This window comes from Alligator sinensis, unplaced genomic scaffold (assembly GCF_000455745.1).
Source record: "Alligator sinensis unplaced genomic scaffold, ASM45574v1 scaffold1332_1, whole genome shotgun sequence".
NCBI lineage: Eukaryota > Metazoa > Chordata > Crocodylia > Alligatoridae > Alligator > Alligator sinensis.
The window spans coordinates 185,554-201,072 of NW_005842965.1; the positions used below are offsets into that span (position 1 = coordinate 185,554).

General features: G+C 55.6%; 1 pseudogene; it reads left to right on the plus strand.

Annotated features, from left to right (window-relative positions):
* The first annotated feature begins 9,657 nt into the window (after positions 1-9,657).
* LOC112548155 lies at positions 9,658-13,282 on the plus strand (annotated as a pseudogene).
* Positions 13,283-15,519: the final 2,237 nt, after the last annotated feature.

Genomic DNA, 15,519 nt, shown 5'->3' on the forward strand with positions numbered 1-15,519 from the left:
CCTGGACAGGTTACAGGGGTGGGCGAATGAGAATAGGAAGGGATTCAATACTGACAAGTGCAGGGTGCTGCACTTGGGCAGTAGGAACCAGCAGCACATCTACAGGTTGGGGAACTCCCTTCTCGAAAGCACGGTGGCAGAAAGAGACTCCAAGACAAACACAGGCCGCCAATGCGAGAACACGGTCAGTAGGGCTAACTGTACCTTGCCATGCACCCACAGATGCATCTCGAGCACATCCAAGGAGGTGATCCTCCCCCTCTATGCGACACTGGTCAGGCCGCAGCTGGAGTACTGCGTCCAGCTCTGGGCGCCGCACGTCAGGAGGGATGTGGACAGCATGGAGAGGGTCCAGAGGAGGCCACCCGCATGATGGGGGACAGCAGGGCCGGCCCTACGAGGAGAGGCTACAGGACCTGGACCTGTGCAGCCTTCGCAAGAGAAGGCTGGGGGGGGACCTGGTGGCCATCTATAAACTTACTAGTGGGGGACCAGCGGGGAATGGGAGAGACCTTGTTCCCCCGAGCACCTCCCGGAGTAACAAGGAATAACGGCCATAAGTTGCTAGAGAGTAGGTTCAGACTAGACATTAGAAGGCACTACTTCACTGTCAGGGCGGCTAGGATCTGGAACCAACTTCCAAGGGAAGTGGTGCTGGCTCCTGCCCTGGGGGTCTTTAAGAGGAGGCTCGACGTTTACCTGGCTGGGGTCATTTGAGCCCAGTTTTCTCTCCTGCCCACGGCAGGGGGCCGGACTAGAAGATCTACAAGGTCCCTTCCGATCTTCCAGCTATGAATCTATTGGTTCTTTGCAGGGCAGGGAGGTGCATACCTGGCCTGTGGTCCTGGGGGGACGCTGCTGCTGTCCGTGAGTTATGGACTGTGAAAAGCAACAAACTGGTTTGTTCTGGGACTGGCAAGTTTTAGGGTTTTGTGCTGTACCAGTGGAGATGAAGCACTCAAAAGGATGCTACCAGTGCTTGGTGCAGACCTCTTACCTAAAACATGCTGTCTCTGCTCTCTGTCTGGGCCCCCTCCCCATTTCACGCCACCGTTACACATCTCATCACAGAAACCTAGAACTACAGGGCTGGCAGGGAGCTCTGGAGGTCACATCCAGTCCAACCCCCTGCCCAAGGCAGGATCAGCCCCGTCCAAACCAGCTCAGACAAACCCCTGTGTGCGACCTTGGAGCTGCACGACAGTCACCTCGACAACCCGCGGCATTGCCCTAGCTCCTGGGAAAGCGCGGGCACTGGGGAGAGCCCAGGCCCAGGCCATGCCCCCCGCTGCAGAGAGCGGGGAAACCCCCCAGGCTGGGCCAGGCTGAGCAGGGGGCAAATCCTTGCCTGCCGCCCCTGCCCCCCAGGCAGCATGAGTGGGGGGCAAGAACCTCCAGCCAGGACCGTGCGGGGCTGAGTCCCCGCAGGAGCACTGGCACAGCCCGGGCCCAAGTCCAGACACCACGCAGCAGGAAGGGGTGGACGGGGCAACCGGCACAGCCCAGTGGGCCACCGCACAGCAGAGCACAGGCATCGCAGTGCCTCGACTCTCCTTGGACCCTCCCTTGCTGCAGAGTCCCCCCTGCCCTGGGTCTCTATTCATGGCCTCCCTCTGCTACCCGTGAAGTTTTCCCCGATATCCAATCTAAACCTGCTTTGCCAGCGCTGCTCTGGAGCGGGGAGCGGCTCCTGAGTCACAAAGCTAACACGCGGGGCGTGCCCTTTGCTTGGGGAAGGCACAGCCAGCCGTGCTCCCATATGACTCAGCCGCACAGCCAGACTTTGCGCAGGGAGCACAGAGAGCCTCCTTCCCTCTTCACAGATTCGGCCCTTGGAGCGGCAGCATCCAGGGCTCCTGGTGGGGCCAAGGGGGAAACGGGAATGGAGCCCAGTGCGTGGAGCCCCACGTTGGCAGGCGCAGGGCAAGCGTTTGGCCGTGGGGGGGTTACTGCACCCGGGAACACACGATGGTTAATGGTGGGGCTGTTTGTCCCACTGCCAGAAGTGAGTCCAGATCCCGCCCAGGGGGGAAAGGGGGTCTGACCACCCTGTCTTACAGGCTTTGAGAAGTCATACACGAGGTCCACAGCCAAGGGCCCTTCCAACCAACTTGCCTAGCAGCATGCCGAAGCTTAACTTGGACAGATCCCGAGGCCAGGGGCGAACGCTGCCTTCCCCGAGAGTGCTCCGGCATGAAGCAGCATGTCCTGGGGCGGGTAGGGGCACAGCAGACCACTGGGAGCAGGGACCCAGCCCTACAGGGCACCATTCAGATGTGGAGGATGAAAGAAAGCCAGGGCTAGGGAATCAGGGAAGGGCGTATAATGGCCCAGCTCTCTGAGGTTATCTACAGCCATGAAACAGGCCCTGAGATGAGGGGAGGAGATGGGATTGCTGGTCTCGACGATGCAGGTGAGGAGCAGCATAGGACATTTAGCCCGAGCTAAATCTGACAAGAGGACAGAGCCCAGGGATGATGACAGGGCTGTGTCAATGTTCCTGCTGGGACTTAAAGCCGAGGGTTCCTGGCTACAGGGTCCTGCCCCTCCACTTAGGGTCAGACCGACACTGTGTTAGAGGCAGGAAAGGATTTTACCTATTGGTTAGATTGGTACGGACCGGGGTAGTTGTCTTCTTCTGTGGTGGGGGCATGGCCTCTGCCTGGGATCTCTCATGTGTCTATTAACAACCTTTGCAGCAGCAGGATGTTGGTCTTGGCAGTCCCCCTGCTTTCCTTGGGACGGGTTCAGGTGTGATGGCTTGGGTTGTGTTGCTCAGAGGTTGAACAGTGGGTTTGTCTGGGGTGGTTTGCACAGGGCTGATCCTGCCTTAAGCAGGGGTTGGACTGGATGAGACCCCTGGAGGCCCCTTCCAGCCCCACGGCTCTAGGAGTTTATGTCCACCGCCCACCTTGCTAGCCAGTGCTGCCACTGTAGCTTTCTCCCCCACTCCCCGCCCCATCCATCTGATGCGTGGACTGGGTTATCCCTAGGGCAGGGACCCTCTGTGGGGTAGGACTGCCCCGCACAGCACATACGAACTGCAATGCCTCAAGCCGCTTTGCCAGGCCCTGCTGCTCCACCTGCCCATCAGGCTTGTCGCACTGCTTGCCGACTCCCTCCAAGTCACAGCTCCAAGGGCCATCACTGAGCTCCCACACTGGCTCTGCAACCAAAGCTTGTACAGACCAGGCCCCAGTTGGACCACGTAACTGTGCTCCTCAAGATGAGGTTAGACACAGCTGGGCCCTGCACTGGGGTGGGGGTCCCTGGAACTGGCATTTACTAGGGCAAACCACAGGTCCATCCTGCCCCATCTCCTGTATCCCAGGGTGGCACGGAGTGGAGCTGGAGGGCAAGTGCCCAGGTACATTCCTCCAGCACCGAGGTCCAGGCAGGTCTGGAGCAGAGGCCGTGTCCCTTGCTCCCTGCTCAATAGCTCCCGATGCCCCTTTCCTCCCAGAACGTGTCCAGTCCCTTGTGAATCTGGCTAAGCTCTCAGCTTCCCGCATTTCTGGTGGCAACGAGCTTCATCCTTTAATGATCCCCTGGGTGAAACAGAGCTTCCTTGTATTCTTTTTCAACTGACAACCTACTCATTTCATGCTGTGACCCCTTGTTATTGTATTGAGAGACAGTCTGTAATAAATCCCTAGCGACTTTCTTTCTACCATTTAGTATTTTGCATCCGCAACTGCAGCTCTCTAGGACTGGAGATGCTCAACCCCTGCCTGTGGGCCAGATCCGGCCCCTGCCACTGTGTCATCCAGCCTGCAGTGCTCCTCAGGAGGCCGAAAATTTGGTGGTGCAGGAGCCAGGGCACTGTTCCCCTTCCACCAAACTCCAGGAGCTGTGGCCCCCCTGCTGCAGGCCAGATCGTGCCGCCTTAGCTGGCTGGGATTGGGCCCTGGAGCCCAGTGCCGAGCCCGATCCCGGTGCGTGGGATCTGACCCGGCAGTTTTAGCACCTCTGGTCTAAGAGATCTTCCCTGGGGTGAGGTTTTAAGACATGTCCCATGTTCCTGGGCCATGTCCCTCAGTGTTCCCCTGTTGCCAACCTGTCACCACAAGGTCCTAGCAGTTGAGAAATCTCATCAGCCTTTTCTCTTTGCTCCGTTCTGCCTTAAACGGCGCACAGAAAATGCTCACGTGAAGGAAGAGACTCAGCTTGCTGCCTCTCTCTAACCAAAACACATGAGACCTGCTCCTGAGAAACCCGCCTGACCTCGGACGTGAGCAGGGCAGCTTTTCCAGCCAAAAGCACTGGGTCATTTCCAGTGATGTTCATGTTAGCAAGATTGAGCCACCCACCTGGAGTCAAACCTACACTGCTCTGCGCACTGACAGCATCTGCCCTGGGCTTAGGAGAGCCAGCAAGGGCTCTGGAAGGTTTCATTTCTCTCCAACCAAACCCCTCCCTCCATAAATGCCTTTCAGAAGACTGTTACAATCATAGAAATCTTAGGGAAGTGGGGCTGGAAGGTACCTCCAGAGGTCGCATCTAGTGCAACCCCCTGCCCGAGGCTCTCATATCCCCAACTACACCATCCCAGACAAATGCATAATCTCATCTCTTACTAATACTATAGTCACCCGATACAACACAAGACATCATGCCTGGCTCTTCCACGGGTAAAGCAGGGGGACCACAGCAGCCAATGTCCTGTTTGTTAATATACACTTAAGAGATCCCAGACAGAGCTACAGAGGAAGGCAAAAAATATGAAGTTCATTTAATGCACATCACAGCTTTCTCCCCCAGCAGAATTTCCAAGATCATTCATGAAGAAAGGCCAACAAGCACTTCAAAATCAAGAGCCAGCCCTCCCTCAGCTTGGACTCGGGTAACTTCCAAGTCCTGCAGTTTTACTTCCGAGGTGACAAATGTTCTCAGCCTTATGCAACAATTCCGATTTTTCTTTTTAAATAAGAGGAGGAAGAGATCATTACAAACTGTCTTCTTGCCTTCTCTGTAAAACAGAACCGGGCGCCGATGCAGACTTGGCTGGTAATCAGACTAAAGCATCACATAATTCATAAGTAACGGCCTCTAATCGAATACCAAAGGACAGAGATGGTTGCAAAGGACAACATCTCTGGTTCTGAAAGGCAAAATAATAAAACAGTCTCTGGAAGCTTGCACAGCTCCGAGCGCGGCTATCTAAGGGCTGAGGCTATCTAAGGGCCACACAAGAGCGGATCGGTATGCTGCAAACTTGTTGGAAAAATAACACTGTGATAAAATAAAAAGTTACAAGAGAGGTATCACATTAAAGGAGGGGCTTGGATTGTGCTAGGCCCTGTTCACACCAACACAGTGCCTTTTGGTTCAGGCTCCAGTCTTGTGGGACCCTGTGACAGTGTTAGGAAGTCTCTGCTCACCCCCCGGGAACTGATGTACGGTGTGAAGCAGCTCTGACAAAGGGCATGGTGGCACCCACAGCCCCAAGAACCACAGGAAGGAACCAGGCAGCAGGTGGAGAGAGCGGGGACCGGAGGCTCTGAATCGCAGCAGCCCTTGCTCTTCTCGGACCTGCACTAATTTTGGCAGGGCGTTTCTGCACTTCCACATCCAGCTGTGGGGGAATACAGACCCATCGCGATGCCTGTCCAGACTCTTGCGGCCCCTCGGGCCGAAGGCAGTGCAGTTTATGATGTGAACAAACCAACGTGACCGCATGTATCTGGAGTCAAAGAGCCTGCCACAAACCTGCCGGCTCCCTTCCGGGTTCAGGGCAGGCCCCTGCACGCAGCTGCCTTTCAGGGTAGGGTGCAAAGCCGGCAGCCAGCGACTCCCACGCTTTGCAAACACATTTGCTTCTCTGAAGAGCACAGAGGCCTAACCTGGCTGTTTTAGATCCACTGTGGACAAATGCGGCATCCTATGGCTCATAGCCACATCCTCCCTGGGCTAAGCATCAACACCCGGAGCTCTACAAAGCACGATGTGTGCCCTAAGCAGCTTACGCTCTAAGTTGATGGGTAATAAAGATGAAGCACAAAGCGAAGCCTGATTCCATGGCATTTCCTGCTAAGATGATTTAGGACAACACAGCTAAGACGATTTGAGCTAAACTGCATTTGCAGCCACACGCTGAAGGACAAATTCCCAATAACCACATCCTGCCACTGCTGAGAAGCCCATCTTTCAATGCCAACTGTATCACGACTGCACAGGTAAAATCAAGCACATTTTTCCCTGGCGAGCTGCTCCCCCGCATAGGGTACAAATGCCAAATTAGTCACAGAGCCTGGTGAAGTCAATCTCCTGAACAAAGACAGACTCTCGCTTGACAGCAACCACTGAAACATGTTGATTTGCAATTCACCTTTGCACTACATGCGATACCCGACACAACCAGAACGCTCTTCGACAGATTTATCGAATAGGTAACTTGACATTTGTCCAAATCCCCTGCTTCTTTTTTAGACTCCTTTAATTATGATAGAAAAAGGGATTTCCTAGATGGTTAGCTTGCTTGTGATTTGCATCAAGCTGCATATGGACAGAAAATAGAATTAAGCTCAACCAGCAGCCTATTTGGGGGGTTAGTTCAATAATATCTACCTTAAATTTACCAGATTTTTAAAGACAAAAAGTGGTTTTGCAATTAAAAGACTCATTCGTATTTCCTTTGTTCATCCAGAGGGGTAGCACGTTGCACTGCTTCTCATCACTGCCTCCTTCAAGATTTTAGGAGCAGCAGATCTCACTCATCCCCTCATCTCGCTTTTGCTCGTGGGAAGGAAAACAAATGTGTCGTCTCCCAATCAGTTTCTTAGCCATTGATTGGTCACTGAACTACTCTGGTCAAATTAATTTACATGAAAATGAGTCTGTCCGTAGCTGTGGATGTGGTGCCTGCTAGCAGATGCTGACAGCCCTTTTGCAGAGTCTGAACCCAGCTGCTTAGCCAGCGTCTTCTTCCTGTTCAGCAGTTTGATTCTCTGAAGCTTTGGCAGGAAAAGCACAGCTTGAGGTTTCCCCTTAGTTTAAACGATCTTAAATTATGTCGAATTGAGGCCTTTTACCCCAGGCTGTCAAAGCCTATTTTAAATATAGGTTTTAAATAAAAAGCCATTGATTTTGGTCTTCTTCCTTGAACCCAATGCTGACGATAGCTCTGGCTGCACGTTCGTTAGGGCTGCCAATGAAATGACGAGTCCTTCATTTCCATCTCTTAAGTTAAAAAGGATCTTGATAGTGCATCCATCAGCAGGCTAATATGTCTTCTCCTGGATGGCTGGGACTCAGGGCATGCTCAGAGTGGACTATCTAGAGCTGTTTTCAACCAACAGCTCTCGTGACCCGAGCGAGAGACAGGAGGAGTTCAGCTCTGGCCTGCAGGCAACACGTGGAAGCAGACCAGAGATGGACGAAGGGCAGTCATAAGCAAAGGCTTCACTCCCCCACGGGAAGAGAGGATGCTTTTAGGGGAGACATTTCAGGCCATCTCTGCCGGTAGGATGTTGCTCATCTAAGATCGCAGAGGTGCTCCCAGAGACACTCCCAGTGTAATAATCGCACCTAGGAGGCGTATAGGAGACCTTGCAGGCGAACGACTCTGCTTGCCAGCTTTTCCATGACATCTCATGCGGATGCTAGTCACACAGAGTGAGCTCACACTGGGTGGGATTTCGGCAGTCTGCTCCACCACCGCATCACAAAGGGCAAAGATGCCTTTCACCTAGGGCTCCCCGAGCACTTGACAGCCCAGATACCCTCTCCAGTTTATGGCTGGCAACACACGGGTTAAATGACGCACCAACATCACAAAGCGAGTCGGTGACAACGAATCTGGGATGTAGATCCTCGCCTCCCAGTGTGCACTTCGACCCTGAGACCCAACTGCTGCAGAGGCTGATGGCAAATTGACGTCTGTCCACTGCTAATGCGTCAAATAGGGAATACATGCGGTCTGCTGCATAGCGAGAGAGGATTCAGGATGCCTGTGCTCTTTTCCTTGATCATCACGGCCCCCTCATTTTGCCCCTATCCAGACTACCCTGCAACTGTCCCCTAGAAATGCCTTGATCAAACAGCTGAAATAAAAGAATAAAAAATTGGCTCGAGGGCCGCACCCAGAGCGTGATGGTGGATGGGTCACATTCGACCTAGAGGGATGTGGGCAGTGGGGTTCCCCAGGGCTCGGTCCTCGGGCCCGCACTGTTCAACAGCTTCATCAGCAACTTGGACGAGGGGGTGAAAAGCACCTTGTTCAAATTTGCAGACGACACTAAGATGTGGGGGGATGTGGGCACGCTAGAAGGGAGGACTAGGCTGCAATCGGACCTGGACAGGTTACAGGGGTGGGCGGATGTGAACAGGATGGGGTTCAACACTGACACGTGCAAGGTGCTGCACCTGGGGAGGAAGACCCAGCGGTGTAGCTACAGGCTGGGGAACTCCCTTCTCGTCAGTGCAGAGGCAGAAAAGGATCTTGGAGTCATTATTGATGCCACAACGAACATGGGCCGACAGTGTGGGGACACGGTCAGGAAGGCCAACCACACCTTGTCGTGCATCCACAGATGCATCTCAAGCAGGACCAAGGAGGTGATCCTCCCCCTCTACGCGGCACTGGTCAGGCCGCAGCTGGAGTACTGCGTCCAGTTCTGGGCGCCGCACTTCAGGAGGGATGTGGGCAGCATGGAGAGGGGCCAGAGGAGGCCACCCGCATGGTCAGGGGGCAGCAGGGCAGGGCAGGCCCTACGAGGAGAGGCAACGGGACCTGAACCTGTTCAGCCTCCACACGAGAAGGCTGAGGGGGAATCGCAATCCCGGGAGTAACAAGGAACAACAGCCATAAGTTGACTGAGAGCAGATTCAGGCTAGATATCAGGAGGCGCGACTTCACAGTCAGGGAGGCCAGGATCTGGAACCAGCTTCCAAGGGAAGTGGTGCTGGCTCCGACCTTGGGGGGCTTCACAAGGAGGCTGGACAGACACCTCGCCGGGGCCGTTTGACCCCAGCGCTGTTTCCTGCCAGGGCAGGGGTCGGACTGGACGATCTGCTCAGGCCCCTTCCGACCCGACCCACGATGAACTCTGAAAGAAAGACACCTGTGCTATCTCCGCGGTCCCCCTGCCCAGAAGCTGCTGCTTGGTTTCCAACATTTGGAGTTCCAGGGACTACAAGAGACCTCCTGCCCTTGCTGCACAAGGCCTACACGATGAGACCAGCGTCTCCCTACACCCTTCAGACGCTGGCCCGCGCCCGGGGCCTGCCTACACAGAAGCGTCTTGGTATCAGCTCGAGAAAAAGAAGAAATGCAGAAGTGACAACTTCCTCCCCAGCGGCAGCGGCTCCACCAAGACCGCGCAGAAACGACGGCGGGGTTTTCCGTTTCGGAGCTAGACGTCTATGTGTAGACGAGAGGCTGAGGGATCGGGATGGACCGGCGCCGTGAGGACGCGGACCAGCCTCGCACGGAGCCGCGCGCTGACCCCAACTAGTGGTGCGACCCTCAACCCCTCCCCTCGCCTCACTCCTGCCCCGCCCCCACCTCAGCCCCTCCCTCCCTCTCACCCGGCGGCCGGAGCCCACTGCACGCGCTGCGGGGCCGCCCGAGCTCTGCGCCGCTTCCGCTTCCGCTTCCTCGCCCCCGTCCGGCGCCCCGCCCCCGCCTCTCGTCACTTCCGGGAGGCGGAGAGGAAGCGGAAGTGGGCAGGAGAAGGTGGGCGGGCGCGGCCCGCGGGGAGGTTGTGCGCATGCGCACCAGAGATACCTTCCTTTGCCCTGCAAAGCATCCACGTGTGTAAGGGAAGCGCACGAGTTCCGCAAGGGTGTGTGTGGGATGCACGTGTGCGCGGGCATGGGGTTTGCACGCGTGCCAGAGATCCTCACGCGTGCAAGGCATCTGTAGGTGTGCATGAGATCCGTGCACGGCTGTGGGATCCTGACGTGTGCCCGGGATTGGTACTGTCACCTGGGATCCACACGCGTGCACAGGTCCTATCCGTGTGCCCGGGATCCGCATGTGTGCCTGGAATCCACACGTGTGCACAGGTGCTAGCCATGTGCCCAGGATCTGCATGTGTGCCTGGGATCGACCCGTGTGCACAGGTTCTTCCCGTGTGCCCGGGATCCGCATGTGTGCCTGGGATCCACACGTGTGCACAGGTGCTATCCACGTGTCCAGGATCTGCATGTGTGCATGGGACCGACCCGTGTGCACAGGTGCTATCCACGTGCCCGGGATCTGCATGTGTGCATGGGACCGACCCGTGTGCCTGGGATCGACCCGTGTGCACAGGTTCTGCCCGTGTGCCCGGGATCCGTCTACCACCTGCAAGAGCCTCTGGCTGCTGGCTCCAGGCAGGGAGCGGGCACGTCCCGGTGCCGCCTGCGCCGCTGTGCAGTTTCCAGGGCTCGGTGTCGGTGCGCTGGCAGGAGGCAGCACAACCCAAGGACCCCGTCTTCGTCGTCCTGTCGTCTTCTCCAAGGCTCCCTCCTCCCAGCTGAGCTCTCCGGGCGCTGCTCTATCCTGCCGCCTGGCTGGAGGGTGCCGGCTGCTCCGGTGAGGAAGTCACTAATGAAAGTCAAACATGTCTGTTTTTGCAGGGGTCTCGCTGGAAAGCTGCTCAGACTTAAGTGTGAGCGTGTGACACCTGTGCAAGAATGAATCCCCAGGAAGCCATAGAGAAAAAAACCCGAAGGCAACGCCACATTTCTAAAAGAGGTGGCAAAAGTTACACCCCCCCCCGACCAAAACAAAAGGCGAGACTTGCAGCAGCATCAAGGCAGAGCGCTGGAGATCCCGAGAGATGCCTTGAAAAAGAAGGACCGCGTGCTGATGGAGACGCCTCAGGGCCTGATTTGCTGTGGAATCAACGAGGCCAAGGTGTGGATGGAGTGGTGCGCGGTCCTGACGGAGCAGCGGGTGAGAGGCCTCATCTCCGTGCTGGAGGAAGCAAAGTTCATGGGGGACCCTTCCAGTAAGGAGCTTTATGTGTGGGTTTATCTAGAATCTGAAGACAAATCCATTTATCTGGGTCCACAATTCTGGGAGACTCTTGAGTCACCTTGAGGGAGATTCCCAGCCGGGGACTTCAATCCATGAGGCCTCTCGCCTCCTGGGCACGTGCGACATCACCTACCAGCCAGTCAGCTCCTATGTTGCCTGCAGGGGGGTGATGGTGAAAAACAACGCAAGAAACTGAAACAAGTCAAAATTTCATGGTCTAGTGACTGCGATGCTAAATGCCAAGTATGAGTTTGAGCTGACCCTACGGCACTGGGGAGACTACTGATGCCAAAACCTCGAGCTGGGGCGGGGAGCAGGGGAGCAGATGCCAAAACCTCGAGCAGATGCAAGCAGGGGAGATGCTCCAGCTGTGGGGAGATGGCGAGGAGCTCCGTCTGCGAGAGCGCTGTGCCCGATGAGCTCTTTGCTTGTCTGAACAACCAGAGGTGAGTAAGGAGACGCCCTTGAGAGGGGGTTTCCCTGGGAGACCTGGTGCCTGCAGGGCCCAGCGCTGTTGCAGGACGTGCCCGCTTCTTTCCATGCCTGGGCACTGGTCAAAAGGGGGATGTGCCCAGCTAAAACTTCAGCCAGCAGCCCCAGCCCACGGCCGCCCCTTCCCCACCGCTATCTCTTCTGACGCAGTTCAAACATTGGTATCAATGATTTGCAACAGCAAGTGCAAGCAGCATAGGCAGGGCCTAGGCCGAGTGCTCCCTGGGAGGCAGCAGCCTCATCAATGGGCATGTGGAGGGTGCCAGGGACCCCTGCAAGTTGGACCGGGGCAGGTGAAGAGAGCTCAGCCGCCGCACCTGAGCCAAAAAAAGGTTGAGGTGACGGTCACAGCATCAGAGGGGCCTGCAGAAGGGTGGGCGCGTAGTGGGATCACCATGGAAGGCGACAGGAGCATTAACACTTTAGACCTATGAAATAATTTCCCCCTTTTCTTTTTTCTCCTTTAATGAATTATTAAGGAGGAGCACTGATAAAATGCTGAGGAAGAAGTTGCTGCCGGCCCAGGACAGGCTGCAGCAGCGTGTAGTGGCACTTGGGGTAATAGCTGATGCTGTGGACGAGGTTCACAGAGAAGCCACGATAGCAAATGTTGCTGGAGGGAGGGCGGGCATCACGGGCAGGATCACCCACATTGTGGCGCGCTGCATTGTCCCCGAGACCTTTGTTGTATGTCTGATGCTCTCCAGCAGACAGCTTGTCATCTATATAGTAGGCAGTGTGATGGGTGCAGCAGTGACTGCCTCCGACATATCACTGGAGTGTCAAGCCAAGAAGGGGGAGAGAAGCAGGCTCCAGACAAAGGTCAGGCTGTGCTGAAGCAAATTCAGAAGTGCATAAAACAGCTCTCTAACAAACAACAGGATTCAGAAAGCAATTTTGATCATGATCTGCTGCTTATGATCCTGCAAATTGGGTCAGCAGCAAGGTGGACCGCTCTCAACACCATGAAGATGTTCAAAGGTGGAAAGTGGCTGAGTAATGCCGGCTACGTTGCAAGATTCGCAGGAGCTAACACGTGTCCTGACAGCCCTGAAAACCTGATCCGTCTTCTGTGTAGTCAAGAACTTCAAAGATGCCAAAAGAGAGCTGACATCTGAGATCCGAGAGACAGCCGCTGAACTGGAGCAAGTGATTTACCAAGCCAACTACACGTATGAGGCACTGAGTGGAAAGAAACTCAAGACGACGCAACACTGCTGCTGGGTGCTGGCACCGGTGAGGTTGCAGCCCTGCACCTTGTGCCCCACCGTCGGCACAGAAAGCTGGGGGGCATGTGCCCCCCCATGCATCACATACGGAGAGAGACCAGAACCAAACCCTGAGGAATAATAATGGGCCTGAGCATCCATCTCCAGCGGCTGCAGCTAGCGTTAAAGGGACTCAGGACCTCACCGAACACTGTGCGTATGACTAGCGAGAACATGCAGACAGTGCCTGTCCTGCAGGCCTCAGACATGGGCATTATCTGAAAGGCCACAATGATAAGAAATCCTCCCTTCCAGCAGTGTATCTTGCCCCGGGACATCAATCCCAGCTAACTGGCACCTTCCCAGTCCAGAGGAAACCTGGTTGAGGCCCATTCACAAACATCAGTGAAACCAAGAAATGTGACTTAAACCCATCCAAAAACACTTCTAAGACTATTAGCCAGCTATATTAGTCTATCCCCAGTGAACGCAGGGGATAGGCTGGAGGGAAAACTGGAGGGCTCTGCAAATGCAGGAAGGCTGGCTGATGATCTGCGCCACCTTCCTCCTGGGTCTCAGGATCCTTGTTGATTCTTGTACCAGGACCAATAAAAGCTCAGGCTACAGACCTGTCTCTTGGCTCTTTTGTAACTGGGGTGGTGATAATTGAGGGCCCCCCAGCGGCACTGAGTGCTGGTTGCAGCCCAGGCTGGGGCTGTGCCCGGCTGTGCTAATGCTCCTGCTGGGACTCAGCCATGCAGGGTCCTGGCTACAGGCTCTTGTCCCGCTGCTCACGCTGCCTTGGTGTGGGGCAGGCAGGGATTTGCCCCTTGCTCAGCCTGGCCTGTCCTGGGGGGTTTCCCCTTCTACCGAGGTAGGGGTCTTTGGGGTCAGCCTGGCCTGTGAGAGGCTCCAGTGAGTTGCCATTAAGCTCAGGGCCAGTGTGGGGGGGACCCAGGACCTGTCCTGGGAGAGCAGGAGGGGGCTGTGTCTGTACATGCATGTATGGACATCCACATGTCTGTGTGCAGGGTCATGTGTGCACGTGTCTCTGCATGCATAGACATCCACATGCCTAGGCATGCATGTGTCAGTGCAGGTGTGTGTATGTGCACTCATGTCTGCATTTGTATGCGTGCATGTGTCTGCACATCCGCATGTGTGTGCGCATGGGTGTCTGCATGCATGTATGGATGCCCCTGTGTCTATACACGCAGGCATGTGTGTGTCCACGTCTATGCATCCACATGTATGCATGTGTGTGTTAGGGTAACGATATGGATTTTAGGGAGCACTCAGTGTGCAGCTGAACGAAGGCTTTGTTCCTGTGTCTCGGCAGAGCTGCTGGTCACATTGCAGAATGAGGTATTAAAATAACCTTGCAAATGCTTAGGCAAGTAGTTTCTTTGACAATGTAATGGTGTGCAGGGAACGTGATTCCTTGTGTAAGAAGAACAAGATGCAGCCGACCAGCTATTGTCTCCAGGAGATAAAGCAGAAGCAAGACCTTGGAGATAGTGCTGAAATCAGCAAAGAACCAAAAGGAACCCGCGACTGACCAAAAGTACCTGAGTTCATAGGCTTATGCGTGCAGTCTTAGCAAAGAGGCATGTGAATGAAGGAAATGCATAGGCAATTTCATGCTAATGAAGCAAACAGGAGGCGCTTGAGATGGGAGAAGAAATGGGTGGAACCCGAGGAGGGACGTAAGTGGAGTGAATGTTAATGAGCAAAAACCAAGGTGTATAAAATGTGAACAGAACTGATGTTCAGGGCTGCTCCCCGTGTTCACAGGCTGGGTGTCGGTGAGGGAGCTCGCCCGGAGCTGTCTCCATTTTGAATAAAGCTGTTGCGAGCAATGTATGCAAGTAGCGTTTGCTCCCTGCTTGCTCTGCCTAATGAGTAACAGGATCCATAAGGAATTAGACCATCGTCTCCCTAGTCATTAGGCGCCGCATGTAGTCAGGGTCTAACAATGTGTGCACGCACATGCATGTGTATGCATCTGCATGTGTGTGCATGCATGTATAGATGTCTGCAGGTATGTCCCTGTGGCTGTCTGCATGTATGCCTGTGCGTGTCTCTACATTCATATGTGTTCATGCGCCCGTGTGGGCGTGTGTATGTGTACATCATTGCTCCCTGCTGGACTCACTCCAGGCTGGCAGGGACCTGCTTCTCCGTGTGGCTGTGTCACACCTCCTCCTGCACCATGCCACCGCTGCTGCTGCACACGCGCGCACAAGGCTGCTCCCTGCCCTCCGCTGCTGGGCTGAGCTCAGAGGCCTGCTCTGCAGCTCTGCCCCCTCTCCATGACTCCCCCCAGCACCCTCCCACCCGGGGCTGGGGCTTTGCCCCCCAAACCCTCTGCTCCCAGCATGGACCGTACCTTGGCAGGGAGAGAGGGGAGGGGATGCCCCTGTCCATGCCCTGCCTGTTGGTCCCAGTGAAGGTGCTGTACAACTCTGAGTGCGGGACCAAGCTCCCAGCCCTGTGCCGGTGCCGTCAGGGGCCCTGCCCATGTCCAGAGCTGGCAGGGGCAGGAAAGGCCCCCCCTGGTCTGACCTATGCTTCCCCCTGCCCCAGACTGTGAATGAAAGCAGTTTTGGGGTTGCTCTGGGTTACCCCCACTCCCAATGCCCCCCTGCTGAGGAAGAGCAGGCCCAGGCCTGGCTCCCAGGGCGTGCTGGGGGCTGGCATGGCCAGTCCAGCCCCGAGTCAGCCTCTCCTTCCCCCTGCCCCCATGGGTGCTGTTTGCCTCTCATCCTTGCAGTGAGGCAGCTCCTTCTGCAGAGATGGGAAACTGAGTCAGGGAGCGGCTGGGCCGGTTGCTCCTGGGGCTGCAGGGAGACT